Raw genomic sequence first — 21,850 nt, forward strand, 5'->3', positions numbered from 1 at the left:
AGCACAAAATCAGTGCTAATCTGAACATTAGTGTTGTGAAGAAAAGAGCTAACAATTTTGCTTAAAGGTACACTATGTAACTTTAGGCCCTCTAGCGTTAAAAAACAAAACTGCATGCATGTTGTGGAAGAACATTGGGTCTCATTCACTAAGAATGCGCGCACACAAATTTGTGCGTGAAATCTACGCACTAACGTTTTCACGATCAAATCATGATTCACAAAAAACGTTTGCACTAAAATTTATTCTACATTTACGACAATGTAGGAACAACTTATATTATATTACATTATATTCAGGGTTTGACCGTCACTACGCAACAAATAACGGCGCACGCTTGTTCATTTGCATTGAAGCAATAGCGAAGATTAAAAAGCATTTGGTTAACAGAAAAGACATTGTTATTTTCCAACATCCTACAATTTTAGCAGACCCTGGCTTATCCTGAGACCACAGGTTTGTTTTGTTCCGCATGGTGTTTGATGTGCATTGTACTGTATTGATCTGTCCACCTAAAATACATTTTTTGGTGATAAGGATGGCTGGATGACAGGATGATGTGTCAGGCCCTTAACTGTTAAAAGGACAAGATATTGCAGCGGATCGACATTCAAATGGATTTTTTACGAATATAGGACTGACCTGATGGAAAATGCTATATCTAATGTAAATGCAGGCAACGATACACTAGCTTACTCGATCTTTCACAATACTCTACTCTGAACAATATCAACGAGAACTATGTTTACGTTGCTAAGAGTGGTTGCTAGGGCTGTTGTGTAGTGATACCGAGTGATATAAATAGCCGTGTTTTATTGTGAATAATGATTGTGACCAATCAGAATAAACTGAATCAAGGACTGGAACTAACCGTTTTATATATAAAATTATATAATACAATTAATAAATCATTTTATTTTTTGTCGCCGTACATCTGCTAGAAGAAAGTCAGGTAAAGTTTTCTGCGTGCACACGCATGTCCCGATTAATCATAATCCGCAGCTGATCCTTAAAGGGATAGTTCATCCAAAAATTTTAATTCTGTCATCATTAACTCGGCCTCAAGTTGTTCCAAACCTTGTACGAATTTCTTTCTTCTACTGAACACAAAAGAAGATATTTTGAAGAATGTCGAGAACCAAACAGTTGATGGGCCTTTTTGACTTCCATATAGCATTTCCCCCCACCGTAAGTTACTGGGGCCCATCAACGGTTTGGTTACACATATTCTTCAAAATATATTTTGTGTTCAGCAGAAGAAAGAAATGAATGCATGTTTGGAACAGTGTGAGAAAATGATTATTAATTTCTCTCGTCTGTCTGCGGTTTATTTCAGAATGCTCTGAAGAAATAAAAAAAAGTTTTTTCAAGAGCGCCAAGCAAACGGTATTTAAATAAAAAATCATAATATTATAATAGACAAAGCAGCAGCATAATGCATCCATACATTTTAATATATGATAATATACAATCTAAGAGCATGAATAATAGCCAGACAAAAATAACATATCTATGGGGATATCACGTCAGGTGTCGCAGATTTGCCGAGCACGAGCCCAGTAGGCCTATAGGCTATAATGATAAATCCTCTGGCGAGCGAGAGTACAGTATACTAACTAACCTGATAACATTTCCCTCAAAATATTTCAGCAACTACGTCGTGTCTCGTTTTCTCGTGCCTGTTAAGAATCAGAACTAGCGATGTTCAATTAGTGATTGAATCACTTTTGTGAGTCAGTTCTTTTCCACGATTCGATCAAACGTGTTATCGGTTCAAGATCAGTCTGAATCGTTCCGAGTCTTACTCAATCGTTTGGTGCAGTTTCTCACTGCGTAAAACAATAACGCTATACTTTTTAACAGAGAAAAAAGAGCACTGGATTATGTGGATATTGACCTATAACCATTCGGAACAAACAGCATAAGCGCCCTATCGCGATGAAAAAGGTAAATCAACAACTGCACGTGCACCTTTCCAATGACGTAGGTAAAGACATTTTCCGAATAAAACATAGCATTAACACGAAAACACTAAATGTACCATCCATGGCATTACCATATGTTGTTTGGAGTACCATGCAAATGAATATGTTAAAGGGATAGTTCACTTTGAAATAAATTTTTGGTATGTTTTAGCTTACCTCAAGGGCATCCAAGATGTAGGTGTCTTTTTTTCCGCAGTAGTTTCAATTTTGATATTTTTAGGTCAAACCGTTCTTGTCTGTCAGTCATATAATGCAGGTCTATGGTCACGGTCTCAAAACACAAGCACAGAGTCCAAATTAAAACAATTCCCCGTCGTCCAAATTAAACAATTCCCCATCGTAAGTACACATTGATGGCCTAAGACACGAAACGAGCGGTTTGTGTGAGAAAACGAACAGTATTTATATCGTTTTTACCTCTTATACGCAGACATGTCCGAGTGATCTGATCTGACGTGTACGCAGACTGGTGCATAGAAATATACACACTAGATGTCGCCTTGTCTATGGCAGTTCATTGGAACGAATGTCTTTAAGACGACGGGGAATTGTTTTAATTTGGACTCTGTGCTTGTGTTTTGAGACCGTGACCATAGACCTGCATTATATGACTGACAGACAAGAACGGTTTGACCTAAAAATATCAAAATTGAAACTACTGCGGAAAAAAAGACACCTACATCTTGGATGCCCTTGAGGTAAGCTAAAACATACCAAAAATTAATTTCAAAGTGAACTATCCCTTTAATATGCTAAATTTCGAAACCATAGTTCAACTTAAAACTGGTTAGCTTCTTCTTTTTGACAGGATTTGGAGATTCTTCTGAAATGTATAACATTATATCTACATATTTTTTCAGAAGATGTGCTCTTTTTGTTTTATTTTTATTTTGTATTTCTTTTTTGGAGTGTTTATTCGCATAGCCATTTATGATTCCCATACCATGCACTTTGCATATTTTCCCAGCATCCATGTTAATGTATGTTTAAATTGCTTTCTATTTTTGCACTTAATTTGCTTAAAGGTGAACTAAGTAACTTTTTTTCCTTAACTGAACAGCTTCGGAGTCAGTGGAATAGTTATATAACTTTTTTCGGGTTGAATGGTGGTCGTCTCGCACCCCCCAAGCGCCTGTGAGCGGAAAAACCACCCATGCAACTTTGAGCCGGCGAACCGCCGGCCGCAGCGTTAGGAAGTATCTCGTGATATCAGGTCTCGCGATGTAACGAATTGCTTTACGGCCAAAAAAATCTGCAAAAATTCTGTCATTATTGCGCTCCCCCGCGCTGTTCGAACCCGAATGAAGAAGACGTTTTAAAGAATGTCCCATCTGCTTTGATGTCATTGATATACTAGCCTCTGGTATCTGAGAGTCGCCAACGAGTTTTTCGACAGTGTTGTCAATTATCTATTCCGAAGCTGTAGGGGGAGCTCTATAGAGAAACCTGTGAGCAAAAAGCGAGAATACAGCGGAGAAATTCCAGAAACTGCAAATCCCTGCTTTAATGGAGCATCACTGGCATGGATTTAAAATGCTGCAGTGCTTGTTATAAAGAAAATATTTAGATTATCAATAATCTCAATTGTTGATTGTTTGTCACACTACAGATGAATTGACAGTTATGGATAGGAGCTAAACACTGAGTACACCTTGCAGCGTCCTCTTGATGATGAATGGTGATAGCTGACATGCTGTTGACATTTAGAATCGGCGCAGACATTGAACGCGTGTCTGTTTTGTTTTGTGAAGACATCTACACCGACTCTGTTAGCAGTGAAAAGGCCACTGAAGGCATTGAAATGGATCAGACAACCCGAGAGTGGAGGATGAGGAGGGAAGAAAAACTGAAAGGTAGTCCCAGAGGGACCAGGGCCCATTGCAGTGGCCCCCACAGTGAGAGAAGGATTGAAAGGATGCAGCTCAGGAAACTGTGACTCAAAGTGTGAGGAAATGCACCATGAGTGAGTGCTGTCAGAATCAGGCAGGGAATTACAGACGCATGGAGCATAACTCTAAACACAACTCAGTATTACAGAGTCCCATAGTGTGGGACTTGTGTTAATAAGGTCTTAGCAAATGATTGAGCATTATTATCACTGATTACAGTTTTCACGCTCTCGGGTTGGTGAGTTTCAAGGCCCGTCAGTAAGTTGTTAATGGTGCCGAGCAACGGCTGTCAACACGAGAAAGAACAGCTGTGAGACGCCATTAGAGGTTTCTGACATGGTGACGGAGAACATCTAGTTTCCTTATTGTTGCGCAGCTTGTGTGTGTTATTCGTGCCATCGATTTTTCCCCACAAAGGAATCTGTGTCAGGCTTACAATTTTCCTCTGCAGGAATGATATAAAGTATTTTGGATACTGAACAACCATGTCAGCATATGATAGTTAAGGGTTGATAGTTGAGTTAGTCGTTTTGTTTTACTACATTGAGGTCGGTGGAAAACAGATGGACTTTTATATCCCAGATGTGAAAAATAAGCTTGTCCTTATTCGTTGACCCGGAGATCGATTGTTACGAGTGCTTTTGCTGATATCTGAATGAAAATAAACAAGCAAGCGAACAAACCGAAAACAAACAGCAGAAACAATTAAACACAATTGTAACGCCAAACAAAACACAGGCATTTTTTCATCTCGCTGTAATTATATTTCAATCATGCAAATGAGTCAGTTTTGGTAGTTAGGGGGTTGCTCGTGTGTGTAATTGAAAACGGGAATATTGTCTCGCATCAAAATCTCAGCAAATGCATTTTCTGGCTCCTAATCAGAGCAACCACCATGAGCAGCTTGGGCTCAATCGCAACTCAATCTTTGCTGAATTGAATCGTTTTATCTTAATTAACTGTGTAGAATCCATCCAGGTCTCAAGCTCGCCAATTTCAGCCCCCTGCATACAGCAAATTCTACCCCCCCCCACCACCTTTTTAATAAACATGTCTCAGGCTCTCTGGGATATGGACTCGAGGCAGTGATCGACTGATGGACAGCAGCACGGTCCAGTGTATAAGCTCTATCTAAAATACATTATCTTCTCCTGTCAGCTGAAGGGATGGAAACCACAGGGCTGTTTTCCTTTACTGCATCGTGTACCTTTCAGAAAGGCTGTACATCGAAATTCCTTTCAGGCAGAACACATTGCATTGCTTTTCTCTCGAAATACGGGTCTATCCAACCTGCACAGGTGAACACCGGTTTGTTATTCAAACTTCGAATATTTATTTTTCAAGTTCATGAAAGGAAAGATTTGAATAGATAGAATAACCCAGATATTTCTTTACTCATCCCATGTTATAGAAGTCTTCGTGAAGACGACATAATATATTTTCTTACTGTTCGGACTTTTTAAAACTTTTGTTTTGTTTGCTGCTTTTATGTCCTTCTTTTTCATTCACTCTCAGTACCATCTAAAAGTGGAAACTATAAAACTATAAACTATAATAACAAATTCAAGTTTATTGTCTTGTAACCGGTTGGACAAAAAGCTACAAAATCAGTCACGAGGAGCAAAATATGATGTAACAATAATTTAATTGTATTACCTTAGGCATTAGCTTTCCTCCCAAGTGCCCAGGATTATTTTCTTGATAATGATTGCCAATTATAATAATCGTGTTTTTAGAATGTCTCTGGTTGCAAATGCATGCCACCCTTATAATTACTATTTAATCACTGTTAGATCTATACTGTTTAAATAGAACTGGTGGGAGCATTTGTATTCTACAGTTGCACACATTGTTTTTACTTTATTTGTTCTGTGCATTAGGTAGTTCATTATGCAACCGTTTGTTTGCTGTCAATGCAGATAAGTGACTGTAAGATCAGTCAGTATCTTCCAGATTGCTCTGACACTGCCATACAAAACAAGTCAGCATTTGTGCATTGCGTATACATTTGTGTTTGTGAGGCGGGGGTAAATACTTTGGCTGGTAACTGAAATATTGCAGGTTATTAACCATCACCATTGTCCATATCACCTTTTAATGTTGCACAATTTGAATGCATTTTATACTATCCCAGATAGAGCTGTAACACTCCTACTCTTAAATATGTTACGTTTTTAATAATAAATAATAAATAATACATTCCATATATGAAAAGTACCAGTTTATTTTATTTATTTTTATTTATTTGCATATTCCTGGTTTTATTAATCAAGTCAAGTCGTCTTTATTTATATAGCGCTTTATACAATACAGATTATTATTAATAGGCGGTCTTTTTTTATCTTAAATTGTTTTTAAAATAAAGTTAACCATGAATCATAATTGCAAACAGGTTTTACACACGCATTTATGGATGCGCAGCGCATGTATACATACACAGTCAGGGACTGAAGTGTTAGTGATAGCGATGGCCTGTGCAAACCTCTCACACAAGCTTTAAGGGTTCCATATTTGAGCTGAAAAGGCTTCATCAGACATCCACTCCACAATGTCTTCTTGGCTGAACCTGTGAGTTTGTCTGCATCTGAGTTGGGTGTGCGGATGTGAGCATGTGACGATACTTTTGAGGATCTCTGACACAGGAATCATTTAGCCCAACTCCTCATCAGTGCTGCAGGCCAGAATCTCCAGTACGGCAGCATGCTCCTTTCATTTTTAATGGTCTCAGATCAGCCAACGAGCACACGAGGAAAGAGAACTTCAGAACATCTTATGTATCAAAAGCTGCTGGCTCTAGAGGCTTGTGCATCTCTTGATGCTGGCAGAGTAACTTCAGTTATTTGAAGCTCCGTTGGGCCGTCTGGATTCATTCCTGCACTTCAATCACCCCTAAATGAAAGACGATGTATGCAATTAGCCAAGCAGACGGTAGTTGCAAATGGTTGACTTTGGCTTCTGGCTCACTACTCTGACATCCTGTAAATAATGACTGGAGGTGATTGGGGAAATGTGACAGTGGCTGTGGATTTGGCTGGAGCTCATGCACGTTTGTGTATGTGTGCGAAGTGTTGCGCTGTTCTGTTCAAAGCATGATTTTGATTCAAACTGATATCTAGAAAACATGGATGTACTACCCAGAGGAAGATTCTGTTCCTCTTTCATAACTCAGAATGGTGGAGTTCTCAGTTATGTTTCTTTGAAATACTCTGTATCAAATGTTTCTCCAAAAATGTCTTGGCAAGATTCAACAATAATGATGACGACCTGCCGGCCAGGTGCCAGAGTGAGATCATTTTGGGCCAGATATAAGAACTGTCACTTGCCCTTTTGGGTCAGTGCTGCGTTGAATTCGACATTTTGATGCAAATCCTGCTGATTAGTCACCTAGATAATGTTATCTACCAGGATGACATAGATGAGGTTTTGCAGATAGCATAAAAGAGGCTTGTGATAGTCTTGATAGCATATTTAAGAATATGTTGAAAACTTTAAATCATTAATGTTTCGCAACGAATGCCCCCTTTTTTTGGGCAAAAGTGTGTTACGCAAGTACATTATAGCTGTAATTTAAATTTTGTTGCACTTTTTGTATAAAGAAACAAAAAGATTTAAAAAAATGTGCAAATACACCTTAACATGTAGTTCTACCAGAAAGACTCGGGAGATAAAATGATATAACGAGTACATTTATTAATAGCTCAGCAAGCATAGTCTTTGGCGTAGGCCCCGTCCTTAGCAAGCAATGCGAGGGTAACGGAATCTGCAAATCCCGCCTGAAGATGAAGGCAGGGGCGCAGCCGACCCCCTGGAGGCAAAGGAAGGGACCATCCTGGTGGTGGTGAGGAGGATGGAGGGAAAGGACCATCTTGGAGGTGGTTGGGGAGGATGGAGGTAATTGGCGCCGTCAGTATCTGCGAACTCAGACGGATGTAAGTACCATTCTTTTATACTGAGAGTGTTAACACATGATTGGTTAGAAGTGAGTTCATTCATGACGCGCTGATTGAGTCTTCCTGGCAGAACTTAACGCTAAGCTTACATTGAAAACATATTTCTACAAATTCTGAAAATACATTATAAAGCAAAATTATTTTGTGGTTGGGCCAGTGAAAAAATCAAGAGTAGCGTCAGTTCTGGCAAGTCACGTTAGTCAAGCTTGCGTCAGCTGACTCTCAGCTGATCCACGTCTACCTATAGAAATACGACGCCTATCACTGTATTCATATATAAGCTCCTTAAGTATTATCATAGCTATCGCGTTTCTCAGGAGCCAGTTCCCTCCTCCATCCCAAGCTCCTCCTCTCGTCTGTCAGGATTTGCCATTCTGATTCCCCCTGAATCAGAATGCAATTCTCTAATATCTGCAATACATTCATGTTGGTTCTGTTCTGTTTACCCTAAGGGGGGTTATTGCTGCTCTCCCTGCTCTTATCCAAGCTAGGCTGCATGGATGCGCAGGGAGTTCTGGCCCAGAACAGAACCACCACCAATCCAAACTGTATGCTAATTGTCAATCGTATTTGACGATAGTGGTCCTGACAGAAGAAGTTTGCATTCATATTGAGATCTCTAAACTTTTGAGTGCAGTTTGGTATCTTGGCAAATCTGATCACAGTCTGATACATTGTGAGTATCTCTTTAGAAATTCTAGAGGAAAAACATGTTTTTTCTCGGGATAAATATCTGAGAGGCAGAAGTCTTAATTTAAGCTCTATTTAATCTCATTGCTGAGCTCACATTTGCGATTCTTCTTTTCTGACGGTACATATTTAGCGCATAGTAGCGAGACTAGATCGCATTTTCATAAGAAGCCACTTAAGGTGCAGTGGATATGAGCTGTTTCTGGTTGATGTGTGTGTTAGATGTGTGGCAGCAGAGCTCTGTTGCAGCAGCACACAGTTTGAAGGTGCTATGGATCACTGCAGTAGTGCTTTGGTCTTTGCTGTCTTGCTGTACGTTTTTAAGAAGCAAGCATGTGACATGTAGTTACCCACACAGATACAGAGTGGGAGGTTATATTTGTATGTTGTTTATGCCACCCCATCTGTGAAAACAGCATGTTCTGTGTAAGTGAGCATATGTGCGTTTGCAAATGTGTACACTATACTATTCAAAAGTTTGGGATAAGTATGATTAAAATATTTTGTGAAAGAAGTGTCTTTGTTCTCACGAAGGCTGCATTTATTTGGTCAAAAATACAGTTAAAGCGGTAATATTGTGAAATATTATTACAATTTAAAATAATTATTATAATTTATTTATGTGATTGCAAAGATGAATTTTCAGGCATCATTACTCCAGTCTTCAGTCACATAATCCTTCAGAAATAATTCTCATAATTTGGTGGTCAAGAACCATTTTATATTGTCAGTGTTAAAAACAGTTGTGCTGCTAAATTTTTTTTGTGGAAAACGTGATTTTTTTCAGGATTCTTTAATGAATGAAAAGTTAAAAAGTGTAACATTAATTTGAAATAGTAATTTTTGTAACAATATAAATCTTTACTGGCACTTTTAAACTTAAAAAAAAAAAAATGTTATGTTCAAACGGTAGTTTTTGTGTTTCACATACAAAGACGTGTCAATCTCATCTGCTAACAATTTTGAAGAATCTATTCAGAAACTGTAAATTCTACTTGTGGCAAGCAGTGTGTGGCTGAGAGCCGTGGGGGACGCAGCGAGGCCGGTGGCGCGCACTGGTTTTGAGTCCCACGGAGGAGCTCCAGAAGGATAAAAGGAGGAGTGACGACTGAGGACCAGGCCTGGGACTTTTTGTTGTTGTTTTGTTTTAGTTTATGAGGCAGTCGTCCATGAGTTTCAAATTTAATTCTCTTTGCTTCTTGCACTGGAATGGTTTAAAATCACTTGAATGTGTAACACATGCAAATGACAAACTTTCTCTCTCTACGATGTAGGGATGGCTCGATACCACAATTTTGGTTTCGGTACGATACCAGAACCTAATACCTCGGTATCGATACTAAATCGATACCACAGGTGACAAATAACCGGCCTCAAAATTTAAGTGAATTGAAACTATTTTATTAAAAAACACTGCTTGAAACTCTGCAGTACCGAATATGCAAACAAAAAGTATCAAAATGTAAAAAATTAAAAAAAACAAAAAAAAAAACAGTCAGGGAACATACAGTAGCCTAGGTTAAATTTTGATTTTGGAAAGAAAAGAAAAAACCTGAAATGATACAATTAAAATAGGTTAATATCTATAATAATAAATTAATATAGAATAATAATAGAATAATGAAATGACATGTTAACCATTAGCTGTCAACAGAGAATTATCAACATTTATAGCATTTATTCATCTTGGTTTGAGTACTGTTTGGGTTCATATTAGTTTAATGCATTGCATAAAGTAGGCTAATGTTAACATGCTAAACATGTATTAGTATATTTAAATAATAATTACTGATTGATCTAGATTAATACATGTTATAATACTGTTAGGTCAGGTTACCTAATGAATGTTGACAAATGTAGCTTAATTGTAAAGTGTTATTCTAACATTCATATTAGTAATATCCATATTACTACTATTACTCTTTCTCTCTCGGCTGATTCCTAGGGGTCGCCACACTAGCAATTTTACTAGCACTAATACTAAAATGAATATTACTAATCTCTTTATTCATTCAAATTCAATTAATATATGATTGTTTGAATGTGCAAAAATTATGAGACCTAAACTTCATTGGTTCTAGCGTGTCATGCAAGCACATTTGAGCTTTCGTGTTTACCGTATCATATTTAATTGATAAGCTCTTATGTATGTGCGCTGATCAGTGTTGTGAATAGAAGTCTAAATTAAATCAGTTGAATGATGCTCACCTGTCGATCTCTGAACTCTTTGAACAAGTCAGGATGAGCAAGTGACAAGTGCTTAGCCAGACTGTGTTGCCTCCCGTGGCTAATTTAAAGCAGCGTTTGTAGAGTGGTGCATTGAGGTCTGTTGCTTCACCTTTCTCATTACTTTTGTAAGCAAAGTAATGCTATATTTCACTCCTACTGCTCTCTTTATTTATTAATTTCGGGCGTGTAGAATCATAGACAGTATGTGTAGAATGAGCTTCATCTGTTTGATCCATCGTGTTCCTCCGTTGTCACGTTTGCCGGTTTTGCGTGACCCGCGTCAGTTTGGGTAGCGCACTGCCGCCTAGCGGTGAACTTCGAAACAGCAGCGCATCAAATACCGAATTGAGCAAAATTATGATATTGTACCGTTTGAAATATAATATATACCGGTATTTTTGCAGTACCGGTATACCGCGCATCCCTACTACGATGGTTTAACGTTGCAATTAATCTGCAAATCACATGCGTGCCGAACCTTTGGGCCTGGTCGGTACGGATCAGCTACGATCTGTTACACCCTTAAAGGTAGGGTAGGTGATCATTTTTCTAAAAAAAAAACATTCCAAATTTGTTTAAACTGTCTTTATATACCAATACATAATTAAAATGTAAGTACTCTGAAAAAGAAAATATAAAAATCGAGTGACTGTAGACCTTTTAATCTGCAATAAACACAGCTCATTATTTCCATTCACTCCACCCCCTCCCTTCTGAGCTCCTTCCAAAGCCACGCCCCCAAAACACATGAACGCGCGACGCCAAACGCTCAGGCTGGAACAAGACGCATTTATTACCTGAGACGAGTGGAGTGGAGAGGAAGGAGCGCAGTACATACAGTGACATCATGTCAGAATCACATGTAATAAAATACCTAACTTTATCACTACACTGTAAAAAAAAAAACTGTGAAAAAACGGTATTATTCCGGCAGCTGGGGCGCCAGAAAATTACCGTAAAATAACGGCAAAAAACAATCTCGTTAAAATACAGTAATTTTCCATAATTAAATAACAGATTATATCTTTAATATTACATAAAATCTTATGTAATTATTGGGATTTTAACATTTAAAAAAAGTCATATACACCTTTAAAACAATTAAATACTGTAAATTTAAGGTTTTATACAATTATTTTATATAATAATGCTGTCTATCTACAGTAATTTTCTTTTAATATAGTTTTTCTGTGTAAAATAACAATGAAATTATGTATAAAAAATGCACACAAGTACATAAATTCAAATACAAATGTTTGTAAATTTACAGTTTTTATTTTTATTTGTACCGATCCAATTTCACAACATCTCTAATTAAGTTCTTAATAATAGCGAATGTACAGTCAATTTCTTTTAAATTAACTAAATGTATGAGTACAGAATACCTGCATATTTACAGTATTAGTAATTGAACAAACACTAAACATCAAGATAAGTGATTGATAGGAAATAGATGCTTAGTATATAATTTAGAACATGTAAATATATCCACAATAAAAAGCAATTACCGTATACCTTTACAGTATAACTTATTTTAACATTTACAATTACATTTTATCCAAAGTGACTAACCAATTAAGATAATAATTAAAGATAATAAAAAGCAACAAGTGCAGTGACAAGTCCCAGTTAGTCGCACAGTACACATCGCAAGGTTTTTTTTTTTTTTACAAAGATATAGTATTATTGGGTGAAGTGTTTATGAAAAAGATGGATCTTTAGCAGTTTCTTGAAAATGTGTTGAGTTGCGCCGGTCATTCCACCACCAGGAAACAGTCCAGGTAAATGTCAGTGAAAGTGGTTTTGTGTCTCTTTGGGATGATGGCACCACAAGGTGCCGTTCACTTGCAGAACACATGCTTCTGGAGGACACATAGATCTGAAGCAGTGAGTTTAGGCATAGGGCTACCTTTAAAGACAACTCTTGCTGCAGCATCTGGATCAGTTGCAGAGGTTTGACTGATACTGGAAGAGCTGCCAGGAGAGCATTACAATAGCCCAGTCTGGATAGAACAAGAGAGTTGTGTAGCTCCGATAGGAAGGGCCTGATCCTCCTAATGATAAGGCAAATCAGCAGGATCACAGCAAGTATGTTTTGGCTGAAAGTTGAACCATAAGCAGTTCTGTCTTGGCAAGGCTGATTTGAAGGTGAAGGTCATTCATCCAGCAAGAATTTTCCATCAGGTAGGCTGAGATGCGAGCAGCAACCGTCAGATCATCTGGCTGGATTAAAAGGTAGAGATATGTGTCATTAAGATATTAGTGATAGGAAAAGTCATGTTTCTAAATGACAGAGCCTAGTTAAAAAAAAGAAAGAAAGATGGGTGGAATCTAACACAATCGTAATCTTGCTGTAGCAAATCCAAACCTTGTGCATACTTTTAGTGCAATCATATGGAATCAGAAGACTGTTATGAACATATGGAATCAGAACCATTATGATTTTTATGTTTTAATGAATTCTTCCCATACCTTGTTTGCCATGATCATCTGCTTTCCACGTGACCTGAAATCACACACACACACACAAGTTATTTTAAAACTCAGTATTAGATTTACACATGTCAGAATATGTTATCATTGGGACAATGCAAAAACTCAACTGACTATGATCTTGAAGCTGAGCTGGAAAGGCCAGCAGTAATATTTCGAGCTGCCATGTGATTTTAGCTAAGTTACATTTATAGAAAGTAACATTAAATGAATATGATTTACTGTGACCTAGACCTAGATACACCTAGGGGTTCATCATGTTGTATTCATATTCTAGTCTTCCTGTTCTAGGCTTTCCTGTATCATCAACAAGTACGTTAAGTTACAGACAGTATTTCGATTTCTTAACGGTCTTAATAAAGTTAGTCATGTTAACTATTACGAAATAAACAAAAGAAACACAGTAGGCCTATTTTTAGTAAAACTGTGGCTATTACAATGGTAAAAAAATCAGCTAAAAACGTGTTTACTACAATTTTACTATAATAAAATAAAGTTAAAAAAAAGTTTACAAAAAAAAATAAAGTTTTCAGCTTCCAGACATGGTTTCAAAATGTCCCGCCATTTAAGAGATTGGTTTAATGTTACTGACTATCATAACGAAGATTTTATACACAATTATGGACTTTAATATGAATAACAAGTCTACTAAAGATTGTTTTAGGTCTATAAGTTAACAAGTAAGTTAGAGTGGGTTCAACTGATCTTTCTTAACACAGATCGATAATTGAAAAGACCCATGCTGCATTTGTGTTTTGCCCTCGACGCCAGTTATGACTGAACATAATTTAAGAATGCTAACGTTAGCATGGAAACAGTCTAACCACTTAACACAAATGTAATATAAAATATCATTTACATGTAGTAATAGACTCTTACCTCAGCCGTTGATCGGTCGGGATGAGGTCTGCTGTGACGAACCAGGCTCACTGAAAAAGGGCGCGTTATTTCCGGAATGACTGACACCAGACTACAACTAATATGTGTTCAGCAGCGCTCCTGCTCACGGCTGCTTCTGTCGAATACGATTATAGCTCTGAATTCAAATCTCCCGCTTGCCCTTGACACAGATCGACGACAGAGACAGATTTGTAGCTAACCGTTGTGGGCTGGGCGGGACTAAGCAACGAAACGTAATGGCGGATAATTTGAATCTGCGCGCGGCCGCGCGCGCGGGCACACACACACACATTCAAACGCACACAAAGCCACGCAATGTGCAGCAACGCAGATTTGGAAAAACGATTCATAAAAGACATAAAATATAGGCCTAAATGAAATTTACGGGCAAATACAAATGATGATCAAAATGAACATCTATTTGCAAGACAAAATTAAAAGATTATAAATAATTAAATAGGCCTGCCTAATGTGTGGACAAATCTTAAAACTCACTTTAACCCCCACATGCTTAATAATCTTTAAGGAAAACATGTTAAGTGACTGCTGATTTCTGCAGTTATACCTTATTTTCTTTGTTTTCTAATTCCACAGAAATAATCTGTAAAATATTACTTAATTTTTTATGTAAAATTACACATAACCCTATAAAATTACAGATAATTTCCTTTAAAAAACGTTAAATTAATGTAAAACCACAATAAAAGCAATTACCTGTAAATTTAATAGTGGATCTTTAAATTACAACAAATATCTGTAAAATAACAGGTATTCACTGTATAATGACAAAACGGAAAAATTCTGTAAAAAATACAGACAGTTTCCTGTAAATTTACAGTTTTTTTTTACAGTGTATGAATATAAACAAATAAGATTTAATTTAGTACTCACTATCAAGCTAGCATATCGATAATGGTAAAGTTTCATTCGGTAACGAGCTATATTTATAAGGCAAAACTAAAAACAGGTTGCATTGATACACGTTTTTCCATTACCATCAGTTACACTGTGATGAAGATGAATTTCGTGTAAGATTCATAACATATACGGTGTTTTGCATGTAAGAGTTTCCATGATGAAAACATTGTTGACTCTAATGAAGACTAACGTACACTCCGAGTCCGGAGAAAAGTACCGCATCGTCGGTTCGAGGACAGGTCCGGGGTTGAGGGCGAAGCAGAGGAGGTCGTTCAAGAGCGCGGGCAGGGTCCGAGGAAGTAGTTTTTGCCTTGTTTGCCTTCGCTGACTGCATATGCAGGTGCTTTGAGCTGAATATTTCCGGGAACGGTGACATGTGATGAGTGCACGCCGGGCAGCGCGCGCAGTGGGGCTCGGGGCGGGCACGAGACATGAAGGCATCTGATTGGTTCTTTACATTCGCACCGAATGGCAGTGATTGGTCAGAGTTTTTACTGTCCTGCAGCTGCTACAGAGGTCTGATTTTTTTCATTCCTTTTTCTAAACACATAATGTATTGACTACTATCAGGATGGAAGGACCATTTCACCCAGTATAAAAAAAAGTGTTTCTGAACAGGATTACCTACCCTACCTTTAATTTTGTGGTTGGAAAAATTTGCTTGTTACTGAAAAAGCTGCAATGTTTTGAAAAGACAGGAGAAAAAAATCCTGAAAGTTTTTAGTGGTGTCACTACTAACTCCCCAACAATGCATGCTGACAGCATATACTTGCAGTACACCGTGTCTGTGGTTGTGTTATATTGAGGGAGAACATCCCCAACATGTTCTTAGCATTAGAACTGGGATCAGTCAGAGCTGTCATCCTTGTGCCAGAGAGGCATCGGCTCCTATAATTCTTTGTTGTACGGGCCCTGCAGCTCACACTAGTAGGGGAGGGTTCACACACAGATTTGCATGCTGCTCACACTGTGTTTGTGACAACAAACCCCAGCCACAGCAACACAGTCTCCTTCAAACCTATTACATCCCTCCTGGAGCTGCTGGCTGGCTGAAAAGAGCAGAGATGGCAAAGTCAGTGGTTGGAGGTTGGAAAAAGAGGACCCAGCAGTTGGCCGGTGTAACGGGGTTCAATGTTGTATTGCAAGGAAGGAAGAAGACAGGGGTCGGCGTGACTGAAACACTCACTTTAATTGCAAAATAAAAAGAAACAAATAAACAAAAGAGGCGCACGTAGCGCATTCACCGTGCCACGCACAGTAATAACAAAGAGGACAAATAACAATCACAACTTTCATTCAAACACAGCGTACAGGTGAGGTTCCAGTCCAACTCTCTCTCCCATCTCCTCCCGCATGCTGGCTTATAACCGGTCTCTCCATGCCAATCACTGCAATCAGACACAGGTGTTCCTCATTTTGCACTTGACCTACTTACTCACCGATCAGCCCCCTCCTTTCTCTCCTGCTACAGACTTCGCAAAACCACGCCCCCCTCGCCACATACCCCCACCGCCCGACTCAGGCCGGGGAGCCATCCGGCCTGCAGCCTCCCCCCCCCTCCTCCTGGAGAGGAAGTCAGCCACAGCCATCTGTACACCCGGCCTGTGGATCACCTGGAACTTAAACGGCTGTAAAGCGAGATACCAACGAGTGATCCGCGCGTTGGTATCCTTCATGCGGTGGAGCCACTGCAGGGGAGCGTGGTCCGAACAGAGGGTGAACTCCCGTCCCAGGAGGTAATAGCGGAGGGTGAGAACGGCCCATCTGATGGCCAAACACTCCTTCTCTATGGTGCTGTACACCGTCTCTCTCTTAGAGAGCTTTCGACTGATGTACAGCACCGGCCGCTCCTCACCCTCCACCTCCTGGGACAGGACCGCGCCCATCCCCCTGTCCGACGCGTCGGTCTGTAGGATGAAAGGGAGAGAAAAGTCAGGGGCATGTAAGAGCGGTCCACCACATAAAGCAGCCTTTATCTGGGTAAAAGCCCGCTGACACTGCTCCGTCCATTGAACCGTATCTGGTACCTCCTTTTTAGTTAGATCAGTCAGCGGGCTGGCGAGGTCCGAATAATTAGGCACAAACCTTCTGTAATAACCCGCCAGCCCCAGGAACTGTCTAACCTCCTTTTTGGTCTTAGGTCTCGGACAAGTCGCAACCGCTGCCGTCTTATCAATTTGGGGACGCACTTGTCCATGACCCAAGTGGAAGCCCAGATACCTTACTTCCACCCGCCCAATTGCACACTTCTTCGGGTTGGCCGTGAGCCCCGCCCGTCTCAACGTCTTCAGGACAGCCCGCACCTGCTGCATATGACGCTGCCAGTCACCACTATAGATGATGATATCATCCAAGTAGGCAGCGGCATATGCAGCGTGCGGTCGGAGAATCCTGTCCATCAGACGCTGAAACGTTGCCGGAGCCCCGAACAACCCGAAAGGAAGAGTGACAAATTGGTGTAACCCGAACGGCGTGGTGAAAGCTGTTTTTTCTTTGGATAAGGGAGATAAGGGGATCTGCCAATATCCCTTGGTTAAGTCCAATGTCGAATAAAAACGAGCAGTACCCAGCCGATCAAGCAATTCGTCAACCCTTGGCATTGGATAAGCGTCGAACTTCGACACAGCATTCACCTTCCTGTAATCTACACAGAACCGGATCGAGCCGTCCGTTTTAGGAACTAAAACTATCGGGCTCGCCCAGTCACTGCTAGATTCTTCTATTACTCCCAACTCTAGCATCGCCTCTAATTCGCTTTGCACAACTTTCTTTTTGTGCTCTGGCAGTCGATACGGCCGGCTGCGAACCACCACGCCCGGCTCTGTCTCAACGTGGTGTTGAATGAGGTCCGTCCGACCAGGCAGGGGCGAGAACACATCAGCAAAATCTGCTTGTAAATTACGCACATCAGTGAGTTGGGATGGTGAGAGGTGGTCTCCCCCAGCGGCCAGGGCGAGAGATTTTGTTTTAACATTCGCCTCTGGACCGAGATCCTCCTCTCCACTCACTACCATCGCCAGCATCACTGATTCCACCTCAGACCATTTTTTAAGCAGGTTGAGGTGGTAAATTTGATGTGCCCCGCCCCTATCTGTTCGTATTACCTCATAGTCAAGATCTCCAATTCGCCGTGTAACCTCAAAAGGTCCTTGCCACTTTGCGAGTAATTTTGAGCTAGAGGTAGGAAGTAATACAAGCACTTTCTCTCCCGGTGTAAATTGACGCAGTCTAGCCCCCCTGTTGTACAGCCGACTTTGCTTGTCCTGAGCCTGTAACAAATTCTCCCGTGACAGCCGCCCCAAAGTGTGGAGTTTTGTTCTCAGGTCCAGGACATACTGAATTTCATTTTTACTAGCTGAAGGTCCGTCCTCCCAAGTTTCCCTAAGGACATCTAACACCCCGCGGGGCTGACGCCCATAGAGAAGCTCGAAGGGGGAAAACCCCGTGGAGGCTTGAGGGACCTCCCGTACAGCGAACAAGAGGGGTTCTAACCACCGATCCCAATTTTTGGCGTCTTCTTGTACAAACTTTCGAATCATGGATTTCAAAGTGCGGTTAAATCGTTCGACCAGCCCGTCTGTTTGTGGGTGATAGACACTGGTCCGGATCGATTTAATGCCCAATAATTCGTAAAGTTCGCGTATCGTTCGTGACATAAACGCCGTGCCTTGATCGGTGAGAATCTCTTTCGGGATTCCCACCCGGGAGATTAGTTGAAACAGAGCGCTCGCCACGCTATTTGCGGAAATATTGCGAAGCGGGACTGCTTCAGGATATCGCGTTGCGTAGTCCACCAGGACTAAAGCAAAGCGATGTCCCCGTGCTGACCGTTCTAATGGCCCGATGAGGTCCATACCAATTCGTTCGAAGGGGACCTGCATCAACGGAATAGGGCACAATGGTGCTTTTGGGTTGGCCGGTGGATTCACCAGCTGACATTCCCGACAAGACGCACACCACTTGCGTACATTCTCGTGAATGCCCGGCCAAAAGAATCGGGCCATGAGACGGTTTAGTGTCGTTGTTTGTCCTAAATGCCCGGCCATTGGATTAGAATGAGCCGCCTGGAAAAGCATTTCCCGACGGCTTTTGGGTACCAACAACTGAGTTGTATCCTGCTTTGATTGGGCATCTTGGGTCACCCGATACAACTTATCTTTTATAATTGTAAAATACGGATAGGTGAGCGGTTGGTCTGGGTGGAGAAGCTGGCCGTCGATAGAGCGAACCTGATCAAAGGCATGTTTCAGCGTGTCATCCTGGGACTGTTCCAGGGGAAAATCATCGCGCTCTGAGAGAATGGTTCTCTCCAGTGCGCTCTGTTCCCCTGAACCAGTACCCAGAGGTTCCGGATCAGCTTCTCCCAACTGAGCAGTCGCCACCTTCCTTTTATCTTTTTCTACCCAAGAAGCATCCGCACATAAATGACCCAATAATTCATTAAACGCTGGCCAATCCGTCCCCAAAATCAGCGGATGCCGGAGATGCGGGTTAATCGCCACCTCCACACTATGCTTTTGTCCCCTAAATTGAATATCCACAGGCATTAACGGATAATTCACCACTTCCCCGTGCACACACCGTACCTTAACCATGCGGCCATTATCCAATGCCTTAGGTTGAATCAGGCTTTGGTGTATAGAGGTTTGGTTACAGCCTGAATCCACCAGAGCCTGAAAAGTACCCCCCTTTATACTCACGGGTATTTGGTACAGGCCAGCTTGATCGGGGGCAGCTTGCGGCGCATCGGGGACCCGGATCAGCGTCCCCACCTCCATCACCGGACACCGATCGATAAAATGACTCGGGTCCCCGCAGCGCCAACAAGCCGGCCCGGACCTCCCCGCCGCTCCAGTGGCAGGAAGCGGGTCAAGGGATTGGCGTGGAGAGAGAGGTAGCGCAGCCTGGGGAGAGAATCCCCCCCTCGATGGGCCCCCTCCCCGGGGAAGAGGCCTGGGGGCAGATACCGGCTCCGCAGCACCCCCTGTCCTCCACCTTGGAGCCGGCCGCGGCGGCAGATTCACCCGGTACCTGGGAAGGGGAGAGGGCTTAGGGGGGGGGGTAGAGAGAGAAAGAGAGAGAGAAGCAGATGGCAGGGGTTCGCCGACCCCCGGGCACGCCACCATTTGGTCCTCCGCCAGCTGGATGGCCTGGTTCAGCGACGTCGGGCGGTGGCACTGGACCCACTGCGCGGTCTTTGTTGGCAACCGCGCCACGAACTGCTCCAGCACCACACGATCGATGACTTCCTTGACGTCGCTTCCGTCGGCCATCAGCCACTTGCGGCACGAGTCCCGGAGCTGTTGGGCCATGATGAAGGGTCGGCCAGACTCCTCGAGGTTCAACGTCCTGAACCTCTGGCGGTGTTGTTCCGGAGTCCGGCCAACCCGCTGGAGAATGGCCCGCTTTAAATCCTGATAGACCAGGAGATTCTGGACTGGCAGTTGGTGTGCGGCCACCTGCGCCTCTCCGGACAGCAGGGGTATCAGCCGCATTGGCCAGTCCGTCGAGGGCCATCCCCGGTCCTCAGCCGACCTCTCAAACAGTTCCAGAAATGCCTCCGGATCATCCTCGGGGCCCATCTTGTTGAGAGGTATCGGCGAGGACGAGTCTTTGTCCGATGGGGGGACGGCCCTAACCTCCCGGTCTATCCAGCTCCGGAACAGCTCGCGGTCTTCATGCTGGCCTCGGAGGAGCGCCTCGAACCGTTTGTCCTGCTCCTCCTTTATGGCCAGCAGATGTTGATGTTGTTCCTGGTGAAGACCAGCGAGCGATTGGATGATGTCCGCAAATGGTGTACCTGGCGGAGTCTGCATGGCGGCGATCTTCTTCCTTCCCGGGTTTTGGCACCAGTGTAACGGGGTTCAATGTTGTATTGCAAGGAAGGAAGAAGACAGGGGTCGGCGTGACTGAAACACTCACTTTAATTGCAAAATAAAAAGAAACAAATAAACAAAAGAGGCGCACGTAGCGCATTCACCGTGCCACGCACAGTAATAACAAAGAGGACAAATAACAATCACAACTTTCATTCAAACACAGCGTACAGGTGAGGTTCCAGTCCAACTCTCTCTCCCATCTCCTCCCGCATGCTGGCTTATAACCGGTCTCTCCATGCCAATCACTGCAATCAGACACAGGTGTTCCTCATTTTGCACTTGACCTACTTACTCACCGATCAGCCCCCTCCTTTCTCTCCTGCTACAGACTTCGCAAAACCACGCCCCCCTCGCCACAGCCGGGATAATGGAGCCTCTTGTGGAATGGTGCGAGTGGCCACCAAGCAGAGAACAAAGGAGAAGGGGAAACTAGAAGTCCGCTGTTTGGTGGAGTCTCGCTGAGTTTGGTATGCAATCGCCATCAAAGTACCAGAAACTTTACGAATAGACAGTGCATCGACAAACCAAAATAATCTAAATGTTGAAGTTTGTTAACTTTTAAAAATCAAATCAAATGGTGTTTCTGGAGGTCAGGGTGCTTTAAAAACTATTATCTTGGTTATAAAGGATTTGACACTTTTTAATGGATTTGTTGCAGCAAAACCTCTTTTTGTCAGATCGATGTAAGCATAAACACAAAGAGGTTTTTGCAAGGTGTTATTTAGAACCGCTCATTAAATCGGAGTAGAGAGATTAATTGCGTGTTGTGTTTGGGTTGAGATGATAAGAGGCTTAGGTATTGATCCAATTCTTCAGACCTTTAAAGGATAAGTTGTGCCAAACCCCCATGATTTGGAGCCAGGGGAATAATGAAAACTGTCCACTGAAAGCCACTGAAAAGAGGAAGACAACAAAA

The 21,850-nt window shown here is 41.7% G+C and overlaps 1 protein-coding gene and 1 long non-coding RNA gene across 2 annotated transcripts in view; one reads left to right on the forward strand and one right to left on the reverse strand.

The window, feature by feature from the left end:
* Positions 1 to 21,850, forward strand: part of LOC309478312 (transmembrane protein 132C) — a 151,170-nt gene that overhangs the window by 9,328 nt on the left and 119,992 nt on the right. The gene's annotated exons all lie outside the window — the stretch shown is intronic.
* Positions 12,066 to 14,191, reverse strand: LOC309478366. The gene is made up of 3 exons (XR_014198944.1): positions 14,116 to 14,191; positions 13,216 to 13,249; positions 12,066 to 12,966 (listed from the first exon to the last, which is right to left on the reverse strand). It is a non-coding gene; the product is annotated as an uncharacterized lncRNA (long non-coding RNA).

This window comes from Leuciscus leuciscus, assembly GCF_965113295.1.
Source record: "Leuciscus leuciscus genome assembly, chromosome: 16".
Classification (NCBI taxonomy): domain Eukaryota; kingdom Metazoa; phylum Chordata; class Actinopteri; order Cypriniformes; family Leuciscidae; genus Leuciscus; species Leuciscus leuciscus.